We start from the raw sequence: 25,239 nt of genomic DNA, 5'->3' as shown, positions 1-25,239 counted from the left end.
CCCACCCAACGTCACCGCAGTGGCAACACAACATGCAGCTGTAACAGAAAACACACACTCACACAGAAGATAAATAATTTCCATCCCTTCGAAGGTTGCCGTTAATTTGATCTCAGGATGATTGCGGGAAAAGCTGAGACTGTTACCGCAAAATGACCACAATCCACTCTGAGGGTTCAGCCTGTGAGTCAACAACCACAGGTAGCAGAGTCAAAATGCAACAGCAGTGTTAGGGGCAGATTAGTTTGACAGTGGAAAGTATGTGCAAAAGAGTTAGTAAGTCTAGAGTTGTGCTCACCTTCTTTTGGATTATCTGAATAGCTAATAATTGTTTTCCTTTACTCGTATCTCGCTCATTTCTCCTTATTTACCATAATAATATTCTTTGCTGTCTCAGTTATTGTCATTTTGTTTCTGCCTCTCCAACTCCTGGCTACCCCCTTTTTTTTTTCTCAAACATTTCCTGCGAGATCAGGAAAGCCCCTTCAGACAAACAGCCACAGTTTGTCCATCCAGTCCTCCCTGCCTCTCGCTTCACTCTATCTGCTTTGTCCAGCAGGCAATGTAAACACACAGGGCGGACTACAGCTGGTGTGGAGGCAGAGCAGCGTGTGCGTGTTGAATAGGTGTGTACATATTTATGCTAGTGCTACAGGAACCCTTTGTAAAATTAGAAATGACGAGACATTGACCAGATTATGTGTGGAGCAGAGATGTCTGAGCCATTAGAGACCAAAGGATTGAGACCCTGCTGAACATTTAGACTCTGGATCTTGTGGGCTATTGAATGGCTCATTAAGCGTGTGTGGGTGTGTGAGTGTGGCCTTGTATTTTTTACATTTAAGTCCCGTTTTTTTCCAACAAATACTATGCAGTGGGGACAAAATGAATGCAAGTCAATGAAAAATAGAAAGACATGCTGTATGTGTGTGTGTGTGTGTGTGTGTGTGTATGCGTGCGTGTGCATGTAGGCATGTGCAATGTGTGTGTGTGTGTGGGTGTACATGCACAGATCCAGCTGTCGCAGCCTCATGCAGTGCTGTACAGGAAATCAAAAGTTGGTGTGAGATCTCCACAATGAAAGCGTATGTTAAATCAAGGTTTTGCTGTTGACCTCTACCGTGTATTTTTAGCTCAATGTGTTGGATTCAATTTATGTATGCATATTTGCACGCCTGCGCTACGTAGCCCCCAGAAACCTTGTGTTTGCAGAAGGAAATACCTTGACAGGTTTCTGGAACACCCGTTTGGGTAGTCCTTCTCCATCTCCCACTTTCCTCCCTCTCCTTCTCTCCATCTCCTTCCTTCTTTCGGTAATGTTTTAGTGTTGTTTTACACTCACGCCCTTCCTCTGGCTCAGAGCAACACTCTCCCTCCCTATAATTGGTGTTATATGACTGCCATTCGGCAATCAAATTTTCTGGACCTGGATTAAGTAAAAACTGATTCCCTGATTCTGAGATTTTACTCTGAATCAGTAAAATCAGATTTTTATAGCACTGGAAAAGGTATTAATAAAAGTCAAACATTAATGCTTAAGAAAGTAAAAGTGAAGTTTTGGTTTTCTTTAGAGAATATTGATATGTGCACAATTATTAGGCAGCTACTATTGTGTGGAAATTTTATGCGACTAAATGAAAAACACATTACTTTTCTGTTTTCATCTGTTTAAGTGAGAATCATAAACAACTTAAAACTTTTCTGACACTCAAAAGTATCAGAGATCAACATAGCCGCCCCTCTTTTCAATGTTGGCGATAACTCTTCCATTTCTGGAGTTTGTTAGTTTGTGCAGCAGCAATCACATCCTCCCATACTGTTCAGAGAAGTGGACACTTTTCCTTCTCCTGTTTTAGAACTACCCACTAGTTGTCAATTCGGTTCATGTTTGCTGAGGAACGGTTTCATGTCATAAGCCTTTAAATCTTTAACGCCTTCACTGCATAAAGATCACTGTCTTTCTGAAAGATGCAGGCCTCTACCTGCACCACTGCTTAAAGAAAGTGTCTTAACATAAACTTTATAGTTTCTCAATGGAGTTTAGGTCAGATGACAGCTGACTGTTCAAGGTGGTCATTAAACATTTGGGAAGGCTGTGCCTCTGTCAGAAGATTAATTGTTTGAAATTCCAGCTTTCCCTGCCTGACTTTGATCTGTTCTTGGCAGGACATTTGCCCAAAGTTCCCTATCAGTGTATAAATGTGTGCAAGTCCTAGAGTGCAGCTAAGTTTGACAGTACTGTAAAGTGCTTTGAGTTTTTTTGTATGACTGGAAAAGGACTAAATAAGTTCTGTTCATTTTTATTTAAAACCAAGTATTGGCTTTGGCTGTGTGGGCAGATTCAAAATTCCTCTGGAAATAAAATCTGCATCAGCATAGAGCTTGGAAGCATGAAGTGCTGTAAGATTTCCTTGTAGTTGTCTATGCTGGCTTTGGACTTGATAGAAGACAGTGGACCGACACCAGCGGATGACTTGGTGCCCCAAATCATCACTGACTTCACGCTGACCCTCAAACAACTTGGACTCTGTACCTCTCCCATTTTCCTTTTGGACATTGTGACCTTGAGTTTCAAATTAAATTACATTTTTTCTTCTCAGTGAATGTTGGACTGCTAAGGAACAAGCCAGACGTTTGTTTTAGCTTTCCGCTGATGTGGTTGGATACAGCACTTTGTGAACAGTCAGCTAATTTAACAATTAACTTTTGAGGCTTAACGTCTTTATACGAAATGTAACGTTCTGCTTTTCCATAATTGTGTTTGCCATAGCCTAGTATTTTTGTCTCAAAGTAATTTTTTTAGGCCTTGCAATATTGACATTTTAGAAGAAAAAAAGAAAAAAAAAGATTTTTTTCGTTTTCAATAACGATGTGCCATAATAATTTTTGTGCATTGCATTGATAATCTCCTTTTTAGATGCACTGTTTGAGGGACTATGAGGCTTGTTGCAGAGCATATAGCTGTCTCTTGATTAGATTGTTTTGTTTTTTTTTTGCTTGTTTGTTATCATTTTTCCCGTTACTACTTGAAGAAGCTATCTTGTCATTTTTATTCTACTTAACATGTGTTGCAGTAATAAAATATAGAACACATACTGATATATAACCGGATAATTTCTTTTCTGTTTAATTTCTGTCTTTATTGTAGCATTGGGATTAAATTATACTGTGGTTTAAAATGAATTTTATTTTTTTCCGATTTGTGAATATTTTAATTGAATTCAACAAACGTTTTGTAAAATTGTAAAATGATAAATTACTTGGCCATTTGACTGCTCAAATTCTTAACATTTTTGAAAAACATTTATACTCTAACTGTAATTTGAAAAAATAAGTCTTTCATTTAGTAATGATTTTCTTTCATACCATGTCTTCAACGATTGGATAATACTTTTCCCTTGGTTTCACTTTTCCTTGTACTTCTTGTCTTCTTTTTTCTACACAGTCTCCGCCGCTGACAGTTTAACAGTAAACTGAAAGGCTCTCACATTTTTTTGCGTGACAGACATAAAGATGTGTCTTAACGATGAAAGGTGGCCTTCCACAGAACCAGGGACCAGGAAGCTCAGCTCAAAGATCACATGAAACAGGAAGCAACCAAGGATGAGCTTTACAAGTCTGGGAAGCTGTCAGAAGGCGAGGTGGACACGCAGATCGGAAGAAAATGTTTTTGCCTTTTTAAATTACAGGCAAAATTAAGGTGAGGACAACATGCAGAAGGGGAGTGGAAGGAGCTGTAGTAACTAGTTTTTGTACTTGAAGGTCAAAGTCAGGCCTCTGATCTGAAATTAAAATGAAGTGTTGCTCCTCCATCGGTCACATCCCGCTCCGCCATGAAAAGAGGGAGCTGAAAAGGAATAACACCACCTGTGTACACACTTTGCCCTCATTTCTCGCTGTTTTATGTTTTGTTTGGATTTCTCATAAAAGTATGTTCATGTAAACATAGGAAATTTATATATTACGACATCTGAGGAAGTATCCACAGTGCAGAGCTTCTTTTGCGTTGATGGGAGTTAGTCACTCTACTTCTGAGGCATCGCCTTTATGAGCTCCATATGTTAAGGCAGCTGTATTTTCATGTGGTCTCTGATTGTTTTTGTAAATATCGCTCCATCATTGAAATAGCCCGTTCCAAATGTCTGTTGCAAAGAAAAGCGTAATTAACTGACCTGGTAATAAGTGACAGAGAAACTTTGTTTCTTGCATTGTTGGTGCTCACCAGTTTTAAAGATCCTCATTAGTCATGCATCTTTTTTAAAGTAAATTCATGTATTTTATTAGGCTAGAACCCAATATCAGGTGATCTGTGTTTCTATTAGCCACTATTAGCCAAAAGAGAAACTCAGGATAACCTAACCCCTTAGAAGGAGGCATTAGAGAACCAGGTGGAACCATCTTTCCACTTTGCTTTCCCCCCAGCTGGACAGAGTTATATGCTCTGCCGCTCCCTGCTCCCTCACTCGTTCAATGACTTGATGCTGCTGAATCTTGATGCTAGTTGAGAAACATGGGAGTTGACATGAGACAATCCTAGCAGGATCCTTGGAAATGGGAAAAATAATAATAAAAAAACTATTCTATTCTTTCTGGGATAAAGTTGACACTATTTTCTAGACAACATAACAGTAAATTACCCCTGGATTAGATGTGCAAGGCATTAGATGAAAGATTAAAGAAGATAAAGTGTACTATGGCCTTCCTATCATGACATTAAACCTTAAAAAAAAAAAAAAAAAACATTTCATTGCACATCTACAAGGTAGGACACAATTCAAATACAATTTTAATTTCTTACTATGCTTAACGTAGTCCTCTGTTAATTCAAACGCTGTTAAGGTCTTAATCATGCTTTGTTATTCAAGCAGACATAATAGTTGTGCAACTTCGGTCAAACTGAGTTTCCATAAAACTACATTTACATCAGGGAGCTACATTTTTTTCGACACTAGAAATAATCCCAAACAGTCATGTTTGTTTTTATTTTCCTTAGTTTCACAATGCCTTCCTGACTTAACTCTGTGTTGTAATGAGTGAGTGTTTGTGGGACTGACAACTCAATAACTGGAAGAGAGCAACTAAAAAGCTGTTGAGAAGTGGATGGGCTCCAGCACTGGGTTAAATGGGGAAGCAGGTGAATGGCTTCCTGCCAACAGAAAGTGCCAGGTGCAGAATATAGGGCAGAAAGGTGTCCTTCCCCAGCTCCTCTGTGGAAGAAACCAGCCCATGCTTTATATCCACTGTCCCAGTACCCTCCACTGCAGCAGGACTACTTTTCCACCCCAAGGAATCCAGCTGCTTCAGGGATCCTGCCCTCAATTGCTCCCTGCCTCTATCACAGTAGAAAACAACCATGTTCCAAACAGAAGAAGGCGACTATGTCAATTAAATGGTATGAACTGTAAGCCACAAATCACGCACACATGTTTTGCACTCTCAGCTACCTCGTCTCTCTCTCTCTCTCTCTCCCTCACTCCCTTTGTGTCTATATGTTGGCTGGAGCCGTGCAGCTTTATGGTTTGTGTGTGCCGTGACAGTGTGAAAGGCACAGGAAGGAAAGGCCACACTTCCTCCGATGCTCCCGCTGCTGTGGACCAGAGGAGATAAGAACACACACATACACACACACGCATGGATGCACACCCAGCCATTAACAAACAATCACAACACAGATCCATGCTGCCTGCATTAACACCCCCCCTCCCTTCTCCCTGCCTCCCCTGCAGATCGGCTTCCATGCGGTTTGGCCTTAGCTCCCTGCACAGCCCCGCCTCCACCTTCATCCCACATTTTTTGGTTTGGTTTCATCCAGAAAATTATTTGCACACCAGAGACTGACTCAAAGTGTTCCAAGGGCTTTTTTCATGGCTGTTAGTAAAGGTAAACAATCACTACATTAAGACTGATAGTAGTTATCCCAAAAACTCAAAGAAGTTCCTAGAAATTGGATATGTTGTGATTGTAAGGGTTGAGATTGATGCTGGGAGTGCTGCATCTCGCTGTTTTCTGCTGTGTATGTCCGCTGACGTAAGCCCCTCTATCTGATGATGCCCTTCTAATCCCCACAGTGATGTGTCATGAATATGGAGTTTAAGACTCAAATCCCCAGGGGATACATAGGCTATAGATAGCTCGTGCCGTCCTCACACCCATACACACACATGCGTGTGTGCACGATGTTAGCAGAAGTCCAACACCGGGACACGCTGCACCTGACCCGTTTGAAGTTGGAGAGGAAGAAGGCACTAAAAGGTGATTAGAAAACAAGGAACATGGTTAAAAGGAATTACTAGTTGGTGCAGAACATAAAGAATAGTGCTTTTGGAGAGGATGTTTGGCTGATCACCTTTGATGTTATTTGATGAACTTTGACATTTTAATCTCTATTTTTTATTCCCATTGCTGTAAGTTATCCTGTATTTCATGTTTGGTAATAAAACTTGGCTTCGAATGGTACTTTTACTAAACGAGAGTCAAAATTCAATATTCTTACCATCAGCAATTCTCTCACTTATAGAAGAATATCTTGCTGGTGCAGAACTCCTTTTGCTCATAGATCAACACTGTGGAATGATATTGTCATCCTACAGTGGCCCCACAGGTTCAACAAAATGCAAAAGCCACAGTGCGACAACAAAAACCACAATGGAAGTATAGCATAAAAATGTTTAAGCACTTTGGAAGATTCATAGATCCATGAACTTTCATGAGGCAAATGAAAAAAAGAAAACTTAAGGCCAAGACGCACTGGATCCGATTTGGCATCTCACCCAGTTGGATGGAATGATAGTCAGCAGTTAGAACAATTTAAAGTTAATGGGACGTCATAGACTGCTACCGATTCCCTGCGACTACGTCTTCGAATGTCCAACCAAGATGGACCTGGGGTGTATTTTGGTCGGAACTGCACAGTAATTTGATGGAAACTTCATGAGTGGTTCAGGGAGTGAGATACGGTGTCAAAGTAAAACACATCCGCTTTGGGGAAAAATACAAAATACAAAAAAAATACAAAAAATACATTCAGCCCCCCACCCCCCTCACTCATCCCAATAAAACCTGAGCACGTTTCCGTGGTAGGAGCTCAAGAGTACAGAAAAAAAAGAAAGAGCAAAACGGCAATCTTGTTTGAGCTTGTTCGACCAGCAACTTCAACTTTGAGTTTTCTGGCTTGTGTGTCTGCTGGTGGGCTTTCTGGTGCATATGTGAATACGCCGTCTCATGAGGCCAGTGGTTCATAGGCGGATTTAGTTGGAGACTGGAAAAAAGTCGGACTCGGACACCAGCGGTGTCTCTTGGTCTTTATGCTATGAGGTCAAAACAGCTGTAAAGCAGTCTGAATTTAATCCTTTGTTTTATATCACACAAAGGTGCAAAAAGCGAAAAGCACATGTGGACATGACAGGAACTGATATTGTACAAAATACACTATCTTCGCTTTTAGACGCGTCAAACATGTTTTAGATGACGTGATATAAATATGCCAACATAGTCTTAGGTGTTCAATTTCAATTTAACATTAAGCAAACAGTTTTTGACTAACAACTGTGAGTGCAATAAGTATTGCATTCGAATTCAACGTGTCTGTTATAAAGTTTGAGGGCAGAGAAAACTGTTTCAAGATAATATTGCTATTGGAACCACATTGAAAACGGACACATGGTGAAACAAGAGGAAGTAGCCAAAGAAAGCTGTCAGGAGAGCAGCACGTGACAGATCACAGTCTTTTGAAACTCTGAAAGACATAAATTTAGATTGTGGTTCACCAATATTTTTGAAAAAGTTGAACTTGCGACCAGCTGCACTGTAGTAAGTGTTATGGGACTGTTGCGTGAAATTCCAATTAAATTGAAGCCGTTACGGGATTAAACGTAAAAATGTTCAACTACTTTAGGGATTTTTGCAGAGCACTGTAGCAGAACCACATTACGTTTGTATCTGAACGACTCTCAAGACACTCTGTTGAGCAGGTCTAGAGAGATATTAAATAAACAGTAATAACCATTTGTTGTCTATATCAAACTTGTGTTTAAAATGGCTTTAGATCTGTTCAACCATGGGAAAGAGAGGCACCTGAAAAAGTTGGTCCCCAGAGATTTAACATAGTTCTCAGCTAAAATATTGGCACAAAACACCTAAACATTTAAGAGCTAAAGCCCAGAAAGAGAAGGCCTAGCTTTGGTTGCATGAATGGCACACACATCATTTTAGACGGCCGTTTTTTTTTTTTTAACGTCGACTCTTATCAAGGTGCAATAAAGCCAACGCAGACTTCAAATTAAATAAGCAAAACAGAAAAACTGTGAACAACTCACTTCTTTGGATAGCGAACAACAAGGCGTCAGTCGTCAGTGTAGTGACAACTGTACTAGTGCAGCTGATATTAGTGATGGCCACAGCAAGGAAAGATCCCTGCTTCAGTAAATGCGAACTTCCCTTTGTTCTTAAAGCTATTGGAAAGCACTGAATGACACAATATTCTGACTGTGATTACTCTGAAGTTAATTCATTTCTGCTGAAATAGTGTTTCTTATTTCATGGCAATAGCTCTGCAGCATGCATTGCTCAGTGGGTTTAGATGAGCTTGAAGAGCTCTTTTATATTAATCCAGAATAACTTTCAGTTCCAGAGAGAAAGGTCATTGTGGTCTAGAACACACAGATTCATATTGTATGTGACAAACTACATAATGTAAGTTTAATCACACTCCCCGACTTACCCTGACTTATCCAGACACGTGCACACACGCACACACTAATGTATCCCACCACACCCCATAAGCCTGCCAACCCATATGGCTTGGGGATAATAAACTGAACAGCCAGCAACATGTCTCCTTCACTCCAGAGCCAGGCAAGCCAAAGGAATGCACATCCCTCCAGTTAACCCCTGCTCTTTATCTGCCTCTTTTTTCCCTTCTTCCTCTGCTTGTTTGTCAGTATCTTTCTTTTCCTGCTTGTCTGTGAGACACCCGGCTAAAGACCCCTCCGTTGAAGTGAGAAGGTATGTGTCTGAGTGTGTGTTGGCACCCCAACATGTGATTGCGTGAACGATGTGTGCCAAGGAAACCAGTTGGACGAGTCTGCGAAGAGCTTGCCCTTGGGATGGAGGGAAAAGAAGGGAAGTGGGATGGAAAAACAGGGGGAGTCTAAGGATGAAATAAAAAGAAAAATAAACAGTGGAGTGAAGGAGAGAAGGAAAAAAGTGTTCTTCGAATAGGGAGATGAGTTGCTCTCATAAAAGGTGTTTTGCAGGATCTCCTGCTTTCATTTCTTTTTCTAAAATGTCACATGTGGATACAGACCAAACACCTCTCCCTTGTCTTTTCCCTTTTCCACACCTGCCCCCACCCTCTGTCTTCTTCTGCTAGGCCCCCCACCGTCTCCTTGGTGCAGCGGGACAGCCAGCGAGGCCTGCGGCATAAGCGCTTAGCTTGGGACTGGATTTAGAGCGAGGTTGCTCTCGGTTGAGCGGGATCCAGGCCCCCCGAGGGCTCAAGGGTGGAAGCGGAGGGTGGAGAGTGGGGGTTGGGGGATTCGGGAGGGGAAGGAGGGGTGGTTTAGGGCAGAGAGGGAGGAGAGCAGAGGCAGCAACAGCAGCACAGTTCTGGATCACCTTCAAAGAGCTCTAGTCCCAGCGGAGAGACTGGATTCCTCTGTGGAGAGAGGGAGAGTAAAGGGGCAGAGTGTAGAGGGAGAGAAAGAGGCAAAGACATGGGAGACGAGACGAAAGTGTGAAAAGAGAGCCGATTGGGTTGTAACTTCTTTCCCACTCTTTCACTGTCTTCCTCCCTCCCTCTTTTTCTCTCTTCGGCATGCATGCACTTGCCCTTCATACAGAGGGATACACTCAGATGATCTATCTGTGTGCTGGAGCAGGGAGACATGGGAAATCTGGCTTACACAAAGGCATCCTTGTGCCTGCCTGGAGCTTCCTTTTGGGACCATCATCTGTATATCTGTGGCTACGTTTGTGTGCAGGAGTTTACCTTCACTGGCCTCACTATCTCTAAAAAAACGTTCCTCTGACATGCACATGTGTGCGCTTGCAGGTGTTCTGCAAAGGTCTAAGGACATGGCAGAGCACCATCAAGGTGAATCATTCCTCTTCAAGGGGAAGAAGATTTATATGATCTGACCATAATGTGTGCATGCCAATTCACAATCCCTCAGATTTATTCTAGTTGAGCTTTGCAAATTTGCCTTTTTGTGAATTTAAGGACCGGCAGCAGACTTTATAGTTAGTTGGGGAGAGTGTGTGTTTGTGTGTGCACATCATTGACAGACCTTCGAACTGAGTTTGGGTCAGCAGTTTGCTTAGCATCAATTAGAGCCTCTGTGTTCCTCAATGCAAGCGTGAAGGGAGAATTAACGTGCAGTGGCACATTCCCATCAGCGTATTACTACACACAGCACATCAGCTGGAACACTACAATGTGTGTTTTTGTTGCTGCATTTTTCTTGGTGAGTGTGTGTGAGCGTGTGTGTGAGTGCATGCACATTTATTCAAATGAACCAAATGAGAAAGTTCTTTAGTTTTATTTATTTTTATTTCTTTTCTTTTTGCCATCTCTGTCCTCCTCCCCTTGCTTTGGTCTCTCTTTCTCTTTCAAGGACTATGGCCTGACCACAGCCATTTCCCTCCGCCTCTGCTTTGCCTTGCAACACACAGCACATACTTTCCATAGAACATGCGTTTAATGGGAGAGAAAATATATAGATACTTGAGAAAGTCTCATGAAAGAGAACATGCTGTCCTGGCGCACTAAGATTGAAAAACACATGTGCAGAGTCTTTCATGTTGATTCTTCTCATTAAATTTAGTCAATTTTCTATAGAAATACAGAGTTACATTTGACCCAATTTAATCAAAACTGACATTACAGACATGAAATAAAATATAGTTTCTATGTTTTTTTTTTGTTTTGTTTTGTTTTTTGTTTGGCTGTTCAGTTGTGGTTGCTATACAGTGGGAGGAAAAGTGTTTGCCCTCTCCCAGATTTCTAATGTTTTACTTTGTTGCCCCACTTCAGTGTTTCAGAGCAGAAAAAACAAATGTTGATGGAAATCATAATTTAGGAAAAGAAAATACAGTTTTGAAATTATGATTTTATCACAAAAAGATATTACAATCACATTGGAGTCTTTTCTAGCAAATTCAAAATCTACCTGACTAAGATCATGTCACAACATCTCAGTCAGACCTAGTTGTGTACCAGGTCACTCTAAGACCTTATTTTACTTTATTTTTTTTAATTTTTTTTTTATTTTTTTATTTTTTTACTTTGTGCAGTTCAGGGATTGAATTGTTGCTGTACTTTGTATCATTCTCCTTTGTGTGCTTGATCGTAAGGTACCTGTCTTTCCACCAGTTAAAGCAAGTCCTCCAAATCCTGAAGCACCAAAACATCCCCAGATCATCACACTACCACTACCATGCTTGACTGTTGATATACACCTGACCAAACAAACAAATCGAAGTGAGCCTTTGGCATGTCAACTCTGGAGATGGTCACCAACCTCCACATGATCTAAAATGGGACTAACTGGCAAAATATAAAAACTAATGGATGGAGAGTTTTCTGTCATAATTGTTTCTCCTCAATGTGTAATAGTTGGAACAACTATTACTATTAGTGTTGCCTTCTTCTTATCCATATTTGCAATTCATAGTCTGGCTTTCAGAAAACTGCTTTAGGTATGCTTTCCATCTTTCCATTTTCCGTCTCTACTAAGTCCAGTTCCTAGTGATGCAATGGGATGGGAATATATCAGTCTAATGCGGGTCAAACACATAGACATACAAGACAAATATAAACACTTCATGCACACGCGCTCACACCCAGGCATAATTAGGGTAGCTAATTAAACTAATGTGCATGTATATATACCAGACGGGGAATGTTCAAACTCAAGGTAGAAAGGGACAAGCTAAGATTCGTAACAATGTGCCAAATTTGTAAAACAACAAAAAAAAAGGTTGTGTGAGCCTCTTCTTACCCAGCATTCATTTCTTACTAAGCAAACACACATCTATCTTTAGATGTTTGTTTTTTTTATTGATTATATTTAAATAATTTCCTTTGAACATAAAACAGCATTAAGATTTATGATGAAATTATGCCCAACCTTTGCATTAGTCTATTTGAACAGCTAACGTTAGTTATTTAAATCTTAAGAGGCATAAACTTCCGCAATGTTAAAGCCGTGTTTAACCAGCTGACTCCAAGGCAGGCTCAATGATTGGCTGTCTGCTTCTGCATTGTGAAGATCACCAATATTCTTGCTTTCTTTCAGTTTCATTACTAATGGTATATAAAATACAACAATCAGACACCTTTGTAAACAGTATCAGCATTGTTTAAAAAGATTACATGTATTTGTTGAAAGTTCCCTGAATAAATAAAATGCACAATACCTCAAAGTTCTTTCAAACAAAAGTCCGAACTGACTTTCAAGATACAATTCTGTGTAGTTCTCACAAAGACGGATAGCTTTAACATAAGGTAAATGATGAGGTAATAAAACAATTTTGAGGATTTGAACCAGTTTTGATCAGATATGATTTGCTCTAGATATGAAAATGAAAAATGAGCAACTTTATTCAAATCCAACAGGCAACCGCTTTCTAATTTCTTTCTCTGTGATGAGGAATTGAAAACTTAAGCCATACCTATTTGATTTGTTATGAAATAGTGGTGAATTGGTGCACTAACAGCAGACAAACAAGTTGAGGCCTGTTGTGCTCCGAGTTGTTCCTTGTTTGAGAATATTGAAAGAAAAGCTGAAAAAGTTCTCAGGGTGAATTATGCACATAATGTAACTGTATTTTAGCACTGAAAGATTCAGTTGGGTGCAGTAATAAAAATTGTATTTTGACCGATCTTTAGATTCTCAAGGCTCTGGGCTAAAACTCCAAGTCATAAACATTTATCACGTTTTTATGACTTTTCCTTTTTTAATTGTCTCCAGGCCTTTATAATACAATACAACTCAATGTTTAAAAATAGAAAATAATATATAAAACCAGAAAAGAAAAAATGTGAAAGAAACAGAGCAAACACAAGGTAGCTGAGAATGTAGCCAAATGTCAATGAGCAAAGAAGTCTAGGCCTACAGTACAACCACAGGCATAATGCTAATGCCACAATGGAAAGGCTTTTAGTTTTGTTATCAGAAAGGTGTCCCATCAGAAGTATGGCATGCTAACTCTCTTGCGGTCTTAAGACGCCATAAATTTATTACTCTGTGCGTGGTCCCATGGAGTCACACTGACCTTATGTGCGCTTTTATACATTTTTTTTTTATTATTGTGGGATTTTGGAAACTGATGGTCTGATGGGACAATCCCCCGCCCCGGATTTCCTGCTGTCTGTCTGTGACATTTGTTCCTCCTGAGCGTCGCTCTAAGACCTCATGAGGGTTGACTGACAACCCCTTTTGAAGCTTAACAACATCGTTGTTGCTATGTTAGCCAAACAGCATGATTTCTGCCAAAATGTTTGGACATTACAGATAACATCCATCATTTCCCCTAAGTCAGGTACCGATAAATTAAACAGTGTTATAGTTTAGATCCAGGCTGCTACCATTTTTTCCATGTTTTATTCAGTACTGTTGTTTTGTTCTTTATGGATAAATTGTTGAGTTGCCATCATGTCTTGTTTCTTAAAACTGTAATCACGCAATCCAAAAAAAGAGCCAATAACTGGATGTGATGTGTGGCCCACACACTCAACTCTGCTACTTAATCCATAAATCCCTTTGACTGAAAAATGTGGCATCATTTCAGGTGAAATGATGCCACATTATTTTCAACTATAAATGTAAATTTCTAAGAAGCCTTGTTGTAACAAAGAAATAATTGACAAAACACAGGCTTCCTTTCCATTTTGCATCCACACTCATTGTTCCCAATACATAAGAGTCTTTGTTAGTCCTTAATGTCTTTGAGAAGTGCTTCCAATAAAATATGCATCATTCATGTTTATTCCGCCTCATTATGTCATTATCTTAGAAGTGATTAGAACATGCCTAAACCTCATAGGGTTTATTTAATCAAATTCATGCCAGGAAATAAACCACACAGAATTACAAAAATGCCAGAATCCATTGGTTAGGCACTACTCATTTTTGCTTTATTCCTTACTTTGAATACACTCCTTGCATAAATGTGGAATAGTGTTTCTGAAGACAGAAGGATGAGATGTCATCAGACCTCTGCCAGCAGAAAGCCTCCCCAGCTTTGCCAAGGTATACCCTCTGTGTGCCATGTGAAGCATGGCCCTGTACTCGCTTGTAAATAGCAAGATAAGTGTGGTTTACACGTAGACGGGGTGTAAGGTGCACTTAGCGCCGCCCTGACATGCCTGTGCCAAAAGCCCAACAGGGGTGTAATTACCTTAGACTGGGTCAGCACTTTATCCTAGATAAAAATACCTGCCTACTTATAGAAGGTGGAACTGAGAGGGCAACTCCATGCACAGGGCAGCCTGTCTTCACACATCCAGGAAAATTCTCCACTTTGATAGTCAATCCTGTGGTTGTTTCTTCACAACTGCGTTAGAAGAACTGTATGCTACAAAATGTTCAGATTTTAAAAAGCAAGGGTAATGCTACTCAAATGTTCAGTGCTATGCAAAAATATTTACAGCCAATTAACTTTTTCCACATTTTGTCATTTTACAGCCGCAAACGTCAATTAATCTGTTTGAAATTTTATGTGATAGACTCAAAACAGTGCATATCTGAAGTGAATTAAAAGTAATATGAAACACATTGTTGCTACAAAAAGAAAAAAAAAAAATTGGCAAGTGCTATGTTGAACCCTTCACATAATAATCTGAAGAACCTTTGCTCCTAAGTCTTCTGGGGATGTTTCTTCTACCTTTGCACATCCAGAGATGGATTTTGCTGACCATTCTTTTTTTTTTTTCCAGAATAGCCCAGAATTATTCCAGTCTGGACTTTCTGTATGTTTAGGATTATTGATCCCATGATAAGACAACCCCTGCCTCTAATGGCCCTTGTCCACTCGCACCTCACAGCAGTTCGGGTGGTTTTCCATTAAAATTAAGCAACAGCTCCAGTAGGAGGGGTTGTCATAACATGTGTCGCCCTAGAGTCCAAACTGTATGTCACTATGCTATAATCTGTATGTCGCATAAAAATCACAACAGTGGATACATGGAGGCTATGTAATGAAGAAAATACCCACTTCTTGCTAGGTTTGCACTTGTTTATGCATTTTATCTTTTCAGCTCATAGATGAAACAGTGCTCTGTGAGATGTTAAAATTTGGGAAATTGTTTTGTAACTTATCCTGTCTGATCAACATGATACTGTTTGTTCGTTCTCTAACAAGCCTCTGAGGCCTTCATAGAACAGCTGGAGATGCTGAGATTAAGTACAAGCGGACAAAAATAATAGACCATATTGATTCTACACTTTTTATTTTATTATTTTATTTTATTTTATTTTTTTTTATCATTTAGTATGTACAGTTAACAGACTTAGCACTGCTTGGTCTGTCAACAGAGATCCTTATGGAATACATCATGATGGTAACAAGCTTTTCAGAATATTTTTAATGAAAAAAAAATACTTTAAAGTTTTTAAGGTAAAAACTTTAAAAAAAAGTTTAACATTTTTACCGAACAGGCTGAGGTGTTCACCCAGCCTCTAAAGTATCCAGAAACCAGCAAAATAGGCTCTGATGGGATCTGGGGAAAGCAAAACCCAATCCACAGCAAACCCACACCTCAAACCAACGTCTCCAAAGGATCTGTTGATCACAACCAGGTTCCCAGATATGCTGGGCTTCTGGACAGAGCCTGGTCAGAGTTGTCTTGTTGGCATAATTAGGACCTACTTATGGTATTCAAATGGTTATGGCTCGTTGGTGTAATAAAACTTTGTCATCAGGGCACTCACAAAACCTTTCCATCCTCAAGTCTGACCCACAAAACTCCCATCCAATATTCCAGTCTTTACCTCTAACCACAGCCGACTCTAAGCCCAGTACCTTTCCACACTCGCTGCGTGCACTGCCGCTCTGCTCCCCTTTCACACCACATCTGTCTGTCTACCCTCCGAGTCAAGGACGCAGAGGGCCAAGCAGACATGCAGACGACAGCCCTGCGCCAATCACGAGACACAGATAGCTTGTGTCAAATAAATGGTATGCGCTTATGCCGCTAATCACAGACACATGTTCCCCCCAGCTCGCTCCCTCCCACTCTGAGGCTGTTGCCACTCTTCTGCACCACCTATTACAGGGTAATCATCCTCATTACCTAATGAGACTCCACTGTACACAAAAAACTCTGCCTCTCCCCCTTACACATGTTGATGGAGAAAAGCCAACAGCTCAAACAAACAAAAAAAAAAAGTGCACAAAATCTGAGCCTCTGCTACACTGTCAACAGTGTAGCTCCTAATGCCACAACAGTGTAAAGCCTCTAATGCCACTGTAATACTATTGTAATGTGCATTATCAACAGGACAGTGAGCACTGAATTAAGCTAGCAGCTGGGGAGGGGAGAAACCCCTCATTAGCTCCCCTCAATGTATCTACTTCTTTTAATCGTTTGCAATAACATAATCTCTTTAAAAGTGCTGGAGCTTAGGGCCAATCTGTCTAAAACCTTACACGTGACTGAGGTCAATCCCCAGTAAAACTAAAATGTGGGGTCCCAGGAACTCAAACCCCTCTAAGCCTCAGAATAGTAGGTATTATATTGTTGTGCACTCGGCAGAAAAAAAAAAAAAAGAAAGAAGTATGCTGAACATTATCTCCCTTCAAACTTTCAGTCAAGATGGAGCCAGGTCTGCCGGCTGTGGAGGCCTCTGATCCCTGCGCAATTCGTAACCTTCTCAAAGCCTCTGTTTCTATCTAACCCCGGTAGCGTAACACCATTCTGCTTTTTATTTCTTGTTTTTCCATCATGTCTCTTGCCTGCAAACCACTTACAGATGTTGGCAATGGGGAATATCATGGCAACTCCAAACTCTCAACGAGGAAATCTAAATAGAGATCAGGGCCTGTAAAATAAAATAGAAAGCCCAGGCTGTGAAAAAATGAGGTGGAAAGCAAGACAGTAAATGTGAGAATGAGATGAATAGAGTAGTGAAAAAACGTACATACAAATGAACATGTAAAACAGTTTATCGCTGATACCGAGCTAATCGTTCCAATTTGAGGCCTTTCTAAAATACTCAGTCCTGACTAACAACCAATGCTATATCCAAAGTTACATTAAATGCCTTTTTCTTCTCATTCTGATGCTGTTTTTGGTCTTCAGAAAGTAATTTTCACAACACTCAGATGCCTTAATGCATTGAGCTGCTACTATTTGCACCAAATAAACTGAACATTCGGTGTGTTCGTCCAAACTTAAGTTGAATTTGTCAAAATTATATTAAGAAGAAGAAATGTTTCCAAATATGATGCAAAATGACAAATTAGAGGTTTGCACATAACAGTCAGGCATGACTGTTATGTGTAGTCTTTTTTATTTAAACATTTGGGAATTATGAAAGGATAATGAAGAAAGTGTAAAAATAATGAAGTTTTGAAAAGACTTCTGAAAAACATTGTGATCATCAGACAGGAAATGGTTACATAATCTTTTATTTAAAAAAAATTAGATTGCAGCAGTGCAGAGTAATAGTGTAGCTGAAGGAAGTTCAGCTTTTTCTTGGAAATTCATTTTTTTCAAGTTGGAAAGTCAACTCAAGTTGAACTTCAGGCATTTGAACAGCCAACATGGCTACTGCGATATCGGCTATGATACTGTAATGTTTGCAAGAATTTAACATTTTATTACATTTCCAATGATTTGTATCACATGAAACCAATGAAGGAGTACTGTGCAGCCTCTACTCCCTTCATGGTTGATTGCACTAGCACCTAGTGCAGACAGAAGAAAACAAAACTTTGGTTTTGGAAAAAAACATGTTTTGTAAGACTTGAAATTTAAAACTATTGTTAGTCTTCATCAGGAGGAATTCTCCAGCAAAGCTTGCTTTAAAGTTAATTCAGATGTAGTTTTTAATGTTAAACAAAGGGCTACAGGGCTCCAACTTTGTCCACAGTTGTCAAACCGCACATGAAAAACACACAATGCTGGACGAACCATTTGGTATTTTATCAATTTTGTTTGCTTGGTTTCATTTATTCCAGGATTTGTGTTAAAATGTGTCATATTTAAGTATTAACAAAGAGAGTTTTAAATGGTTTCTACTCCAAAACCTCACTGCACGTTCTCAGCTAAGTGCTGCTGCTTTCTAGAAGTTGATAATGACCCCGCTTTACATTCTATACTCTCCAAAACCGCAATGTCATAAGCGCCTTCGCAGTTAGAGTTCCCTTGGCAGGGTTTATATTAAATTTGCCAGCTATGGCATATAGAAATAACATTTGCCAGCTGGAATTTACCGGGTCCTAGTGGAAAACAGGTTGACTGAGGTGAAAGTAGACTAATCTGTGGCAGTAGTTCCACGTTGCCTCCCTCCACCTGTTTTACAGGAAGTGGCTCGGTCCCAGCGGATCAGAGGGGAAATATGTTGAAGTGCCACTTCCTGCTCCAACCCCAGAGTCACAGTTCAGCACAGCTAATGCTTATAATGCCCAGACACCTCCTTGGGAGAAAAGAAAACACACAGAGGGGGGAGTTTAGAGTGTGTTTGCAATCATGCCACTCCCTTCTTGGTAATTGTAAAGATGAGTGACCTGTCCCTCGCAGCTCTTCACAGTCTCCCCCTCTCTTCCTCTTACCCCCCCTACCCTCCGCCTGCACTTTATTTATTAATGGATCCATTCAATTATTTACCTCACGTCCTAGGGCGACAACAGACTAGAGTGCAAAGCACAGAGTTGGGATGAAGGGGTACACATGCAAACAGACAGTTCTAACGAAAGACAGCTTGGAGGCCTTGTTCTCGAAGGTTCGATTCCCGGCCTGGTGACCTTTGCCACATGTCTTCCCCCTTCGTTCATTACCCACTTTCTTGTCAGTTCACTATCAAATAAAGGCCACTAGAGCCAGTTAAACCTTTATTTAAAAACAAGTTGCAAGCAACATATCAGAGGAAGGACAAGACCAAAGTGCACATCTTCTCGTCTCAAAACTTCCGTAGTATTTTCTGAGTGCCACTTGTCATGTTGGCAATGATATTATTTAATTTCTGTATAAATAACCAATTCAAGTGTGACAATAAGTTGGGAGTTCTTAAAAACGCACTTTTATAAAACATTTAGCCATTTCCTGAGATCAGAGACGTTTGAGATAGCAGAGATCTTGGTAGTGAGCGAACCAAACTAATTTGGTTTTATACTAAATTAGGATGCCAAAAGTGAGATCCTAGAGGTAACACAAGGTGCCTTGGAAGAGACAAATAAACGTTAATGCATTTTACTGGGAGTTTATGTAATAGACCAAACCAAAGCAGCAAACAATTAATAGGCAAACGGAAATTGAAAGGTTAGTTTTCAATAGTTGTTCACACATGGAAATCTGAAGAGTTTGAACTGTATTTGTGTTCAGTTTATTTTATACCCCTAAATAAAATCCAGTGCAACCATTTCCTTTCAATAGTGACATAATTAACTATGAGAAAGAAGCACACCACACAGGTTATCAGTTTACTGTAGTTGTAAATATATTTGAAGCTGATTGGGTTATAAAACAGTATCTGAGCATGGAGCACTGTTAGACGCATGGCCCTGGAATAGAAAGAAAATATTGTCTTGTCAGGTGAGACCAAGATTTTACATTCTGTCATTCATGCAAAACTCTAGATTTCTTGGAGAATTAATAATGTGACAATGCTTTTCTTCAGCAGGGCCAAGGAATCCATTCACTGTCAATAAGATGTATGGAGGGAAATACAGATCAGTGCTGAAAGAAAACTTGTTAGACGATGTAAAAGTCTTGAGACTGTGGAAGAAATTCATGTTCCTGAAGTACAACCCTAAACATAACAGTCATAGTTGCAATGTGATAGTTTAGATCAAATCACACTCATATTCATGTGTTACGATGATGCCGTTAAAATTCAGAGCTAATTGAGAATCTGGGGCAAGACTCGGCAGTCACAGATCCGACGGCAGGGATAGAGCTGTTTTTGCAAAGACAAGGTGCCAAAAACATTTAGGATCTAGATGTGCAATCTGGTAGACCCCAAGATTTTTGCAGCTGAAATTATGCTACATTTCTTTTGGGAAACTTTTTCAAAAGCCATGCTTTTTGCCAATAAAATCCCAGTAAAAAATGATGAAAGTTTGTTGTAACATTATAAATTTTCATGTAAACTAGCATCTAAACATGATTTTAAGTCACTCTGTTAAATGCTTATATTCTTTTAACACAGTGTCACTTCAAAAGTCCCGAACAACCCTTTATTGTTTTTACATTATTACGGTAGGAATACAGCGATTTGCACTTTTTCCGATTAAATGACTAAGAACATCTGTGGCCAGTTATGCACTGGTTTTCTTTAAATATCTCACATTCACTATACCTTTCTGCTGTCTGCGGTAGAAGTTGATGGTTCGACTGTATCGCTGACCACTCAGCGCCTTCTCTTATCTTCTCCTTCTGGTCTTATCCCCTCTGTGGCCAGACGAGGATCAATCCCACCCGGAATTGGGTTTCACATCCTGGAAGCAGAGGCGTACACACGGGTCACTTTCATCAAACTTGCTGTGACCATGGTCAGTGCTAGACAAGGCCATTGACTGACTGTGACCACGAGGATACATTATGAAGAGGTGTGGGCGGTGGAATTAAGTGACTGTATTTTGTAGAAATTAAGCTTGTTTTTGTTGGTCATGGAACTGAGATGTGGTTAAAAAAATATAATTGCAGAATGATTAGCATGTCTTTTTCAAACTTTTTCTGTCAGATTTTACTCAGTCTCTATCATATTGGGACTAAATGTGTACTTTGACTATTGTGTATATAGGTACATTTTTATAAATGCACCACCATGTAGAATTTCATGATATTTTTGTTTATTAAAGAATGTGTTTTTCTACTTATGCATGTGTGCTTTGGCAGACTGTAGATGAAGACCAGATGCTGCCATGATCTGAACTCTCAACGCTTGGCTGTTCTCATTGAGGGATTGAAGGAGATAAATAGAAAGATGGGGAGCAACGTGAGTGAAGAGAGGAAGAAAGTGAAGATCTATTGCCACCAAATCACATTCAGTGAATTGCATTGTATCAACAGATTCCCTCAGTCACGATGAAAGCAAGAAAATTTAAAAAAAATTGCACAGAATTACAAAAGCATTCACAAAAATGTTTCCAATTTCTGACGTTATAATCACAAACTTCAGTGCACTTTGTTTGGATTTTCATGAGAAAGATGGACAAACTAGTAGATAATTGTGAAATGAAAGACAATGAATGTTTCACAAAAAAAGAGCATTATTCTTCTAGAATTGTCCTGTATTTAGCTCCTTTCTTCTACCCATGAATTATGTTGAGCTTCCCTGCTGCTGCTGGAGAATTCCCACAGCATGATGCACTGTCATGTTTAGCAGTGAACTGTTGACGTCCAGTGTTGGTTGAACTAAAAAAGTTTCATTTTGACCTCATCTGAGCAGACCGTCTTCTTCTTCGTGGCTTAAATCAACCTGCTAAATGGATTTCTTTTGTTTTTCTTTCAGCAGTGCCTTTCTTGCTGCTGCTCTTCTATAATGGTTGGAGTGCTCAACTAATTTTCCTCTCAAACCTGAGCTATGGAGTTGCAGATCCTCCACAGACACTGTTCATTCTGGCTATTAATGTTCTCCTTGTTCAGCTAGATCGCTATGTCTAAGTAGGTTTGACGTTGCATCATATACTTTCCATTTTCAGATGATGCGTTGAATGTTGCTCAGTTAAATGTGCAACGGTTGAGGTATTGTTTTATCACTTAACTCAGCTTTAAAACTACCCACAACTGTATCCCTGGTCAATCTGATTTATTCTTTAGTCTTCATGACGCTGTTTGTTCGCTGATGTTCTCTAAGCTATAGCCTTCACAGAACAGCTACATTCAAATTGAGAATAAATATGAAAGTAAAAGTCATTTGGATGATAACTAAAGTATGGACTGTCTATAAAGTGGAGAAAATGCTTAGTTTGTTAAGTTGTTTAATGTGATAACTTGTATCTTTGTGACTTGTATTAGTCACCAACTTGTATTAGATGACTAGTAGAAGTTGCTAAACTGAATTTTATTTGGGGGTAACGGAATAAATGGGACTGAAATGCAAATGCATGCCCCGCTTTTGCAGATGTTTTTGTTATAAAATTATTTGAAAATCATACATCATTTCAACTCACACAACAATGCAACAAAAAAGTGAAAAAGGTCCGAGAGGATGAATACTTTTTTTATGCCATGAGAAATAAAGTGACCAAGCTAACCAAGCTAAAGTAATAAACATAAACAGAGTAGAACTCAACTTTATCTGTCTTTTTAGACTTTGAAATAGACTTTCTCTAAACGGATTACATTTTCTTCTGTGCATGAGTGTCTCTCTTGAGGAAATTCTGCTTTAATTTCTCAGAAAATCATTGTACTTTAGTGGAACAGGGGATCAAAGTAAATGGACAGTTGGTATTCTCTTCATGTGCAATAATATTAGAAGGAACATTTTCTAAAACTGTGTGTAAATCAACAACAGATAAAACAGAGCTGTTAGACCTGAGAGTGAAATAAACAACTGATGTTCTTTCAATTTATGCATCAATGCAAATTAGTTTGTGGTTTGTCGGATCTGATGTTAGAGAGGAGCCAGAAGTGTACTCACTTCAGAGACTTTGAAACACCTGCAGCAGGGCTGAGGCAGAAGCTTCAAGAGTGTCTGGCTGCAGGGACCGACTATAGATCTTAGGTCCAGGCAGTGAACAGAAACAGGCCAGGTTTGAAGCCGCTGCCTGAGGAGTCTTTGCATCTGCTGAAGCAGCTGACAGTGGAGGCTGGCAGAGCTGAATGCAGATAGGATCTCCATGGGTGATGTGGGGGGGATGTGAACGTGTGATTGGAGACTAAAATCATTACAGTACGCCTGGTCACTGTGTCCTTGGCTCTTCCGTTGTGCTGAGGCTTTCTTATAGGTTCACCGTCTGCCTTTCTGCTCTCTCACTTCTTAACTCTTTGCAAATGTCTGCTCTCGGTAAAAAGAAAACCTTCCTTTCCGGACAAAATCTACAGGCCGAAGCCACCAAAAAGTTGTTTCCACCTAGTTTTGCCCAAAGCCAGTGCAAGGTTGTATGAGATCCTATGCATAATTTCATTCAGGACCCCACTTCTAGCAAAACCATACTGTGATTATTCCAGACTGGGTTGAGTTGTGGAGATGAACATTTTCAGATGACCACAAAGGGGAACACAGTGTGAATGTGACCCCACCTGTACATACAAATATTACATTAGCATCAAAATATAACTCATCATATTAAATATGAAGAATGTCTGAATCGTGTATCTATACGTTTTAATAAGTTAGAATATCATCAAAAAAAAAGGTAATTTAGTTCAAAAAGTGAAACATAGTCTGTAATTAGATTCCTTACACACACAGCCTTATTCCAAATTGTGTTGGATTAATCGCTTTCCCCAAAATTCTGCATAGAAACACTCCATTACAATTTAGAAAATGTTTTTGAGATTTTTGTTAAATCACACTTACTGAAGTTTGACATGAAGCTCAAAATTGAGCCGTTTCCACAGATTATCCTTGAGATGTTTCTACAACTTAAGTAGAGTTCACCTGTGTCTAATTCAGTTAATTGGACATGATTTGGAAAGGCACACAGTTGTCTATATTAGGTCCAACAGTTGACAGTGCAGGTCAAAGGTCAAGAACAAAATTAAAAAAAATGTATCTGTAGACCTCTGAGACACGATTGTCTTCGGGTACGAATGGAAAAGGATACAGAAACATTTCTGGTGCTTTGAAAGTTCCAATGAGGTTAATGACCTCCGTCGTTGGTGAATGTACCAACGATGGAGGAGTTTGGAACCAGCAGGATTTTTCCAAGAGCTGGATGACTGAATAAACTGAGTGAATAGGGGGTAGCCTATCCACTCTCCTATGCAACCTGATGAAGGCTGAGGAGTACTGCAAAGTAAAATTGGTAAAACTGCATAAAAATAGGTATTCTAAGCTTGTGGCATCATACTTCAAAAAAGACCTTAGGCTGTAATTGCTGCCAACAGTAGATAATCAAAGCATTATGAAAGGTGTGTGAATACTTGCGTAAATAAGACTTCTTGGTTTTCTATCATTAGATTTGGAAGAAGTCTAGCCTTTTTTTCCATATTGTAATAATGAGGTAATGGTGGTGTTGTGCACAATTTTAAGGAAAGACTTTAAATTAATCTACTTTGGAATAAGCATGTAGCATCATAAAATGTGGAAAATGTGAAATTGTATGATTTCTTATCAAATGCATAAGTTTTTGTCAAATCAAGTTTTTGTTATTATTACATTGAGGAATCTGGCTTAAGGCTACAGACCCATAATCCAGTTTTTAAGAGATTTAGAAAATGACATAAGATAAAAAAAAGTACTTTTTATATAAACACATTTGCAAACTAAAAAGTACATCCATGCAGAATAAGCTCTTAGTACTTGATCCTGGCTGCTTTTGTGTGAAGGTGATCAGTTGGTGGCACTGCTCAGGTCTTGTGGAAGCCCACGTTGCTTTAATAATGGCCTTCAGCTCATCTGCATGCATATGCTTCTTAACAATACTCCAGACTCTCCATGGAGCTTAGGTAATGAAGGTTTCCTGGCCTACCAAGCAGTGATACCAAGGCCAATAAAGCAAGCATTGGTGCTTTTGGCAGTGTGGGCAGATGCTTTACAACTGAAGGTTTTCTTAGACTGACTTTGGACTTGATGAAGCTCAGTGGACCAACAGCAACAGATGGCATAGCTCCCCAAATCATCGATGACTGTGGAAATGTCACATTGAACCTCAAGCAGCCTGGATTCTGTGCCTCATGCTTCCTCAAGATACTTGGACCTTAATTTCAAATGAAATGCATCATTTCAGTAACTTAATTGAAAAGGTGAAACTTTCACAGTTTATTAAACACAAAGAGAGACATTTCAAGTGTTAATGTTTGTTAAACATATTGATTATGGTTTACATTTGTAGAGACACAAAATTATGTTTCACTAAAAATGTGTAATATTACAAAAGAACAGCAAAAAAGGCAGATTGATTTTA

General features: G+C 39.5%; 1 long non-coding RNA gene across 7 annotated transcripts in view; it reads left to right on the top strand.

Annotated features, from left to right (window-relative positions):
• Positions 1 to 22,732, top strand: part of LOC103141861 (uncharacterized) — a 245,722-nt gene extending 222,990 nt beyond the window's left edge. For all 7 annotated transcript variants that reach the window (XR_001662797.1, XR_001662796.1, XR_476629.2 and 4 more), the window contains 2 exons: positions 20,625 to 20,772; positions 21,062 to 22,732. This is a non-coding gene — a long non-coding RNA (uncharacterized LOC103141861). The remainder of the gene's footprint in view (positions 1 to 20,624; positions 20,773 to 21,061) is intronic.
• Positions 22,733 to 25,239: the final 2,507 nt, after the last annotated feature.

This window comes from Poecilia formosa, unplaced genomic scaffold, assembly GCF_000485575.1.
Source record: "Poecilia formosa unplaced genomic scaffold, Poecilia_formosa-5.1.2 Scaffold90, whole genome shotgun sequence".
Classification (NCBI taxonomy): domain Eukaryota; kingdom Metazoa; phylum Chordata; class Actinopteri; order Cyprinodontiformes; family Poeciliidae; genus Poecilia; species Poecilia formosa.
The sequence above is the reverse complement of the archived record's forward strand: the minus strand, read 5'-3'. Positions and strand labels throughout refer to the sequence as shown.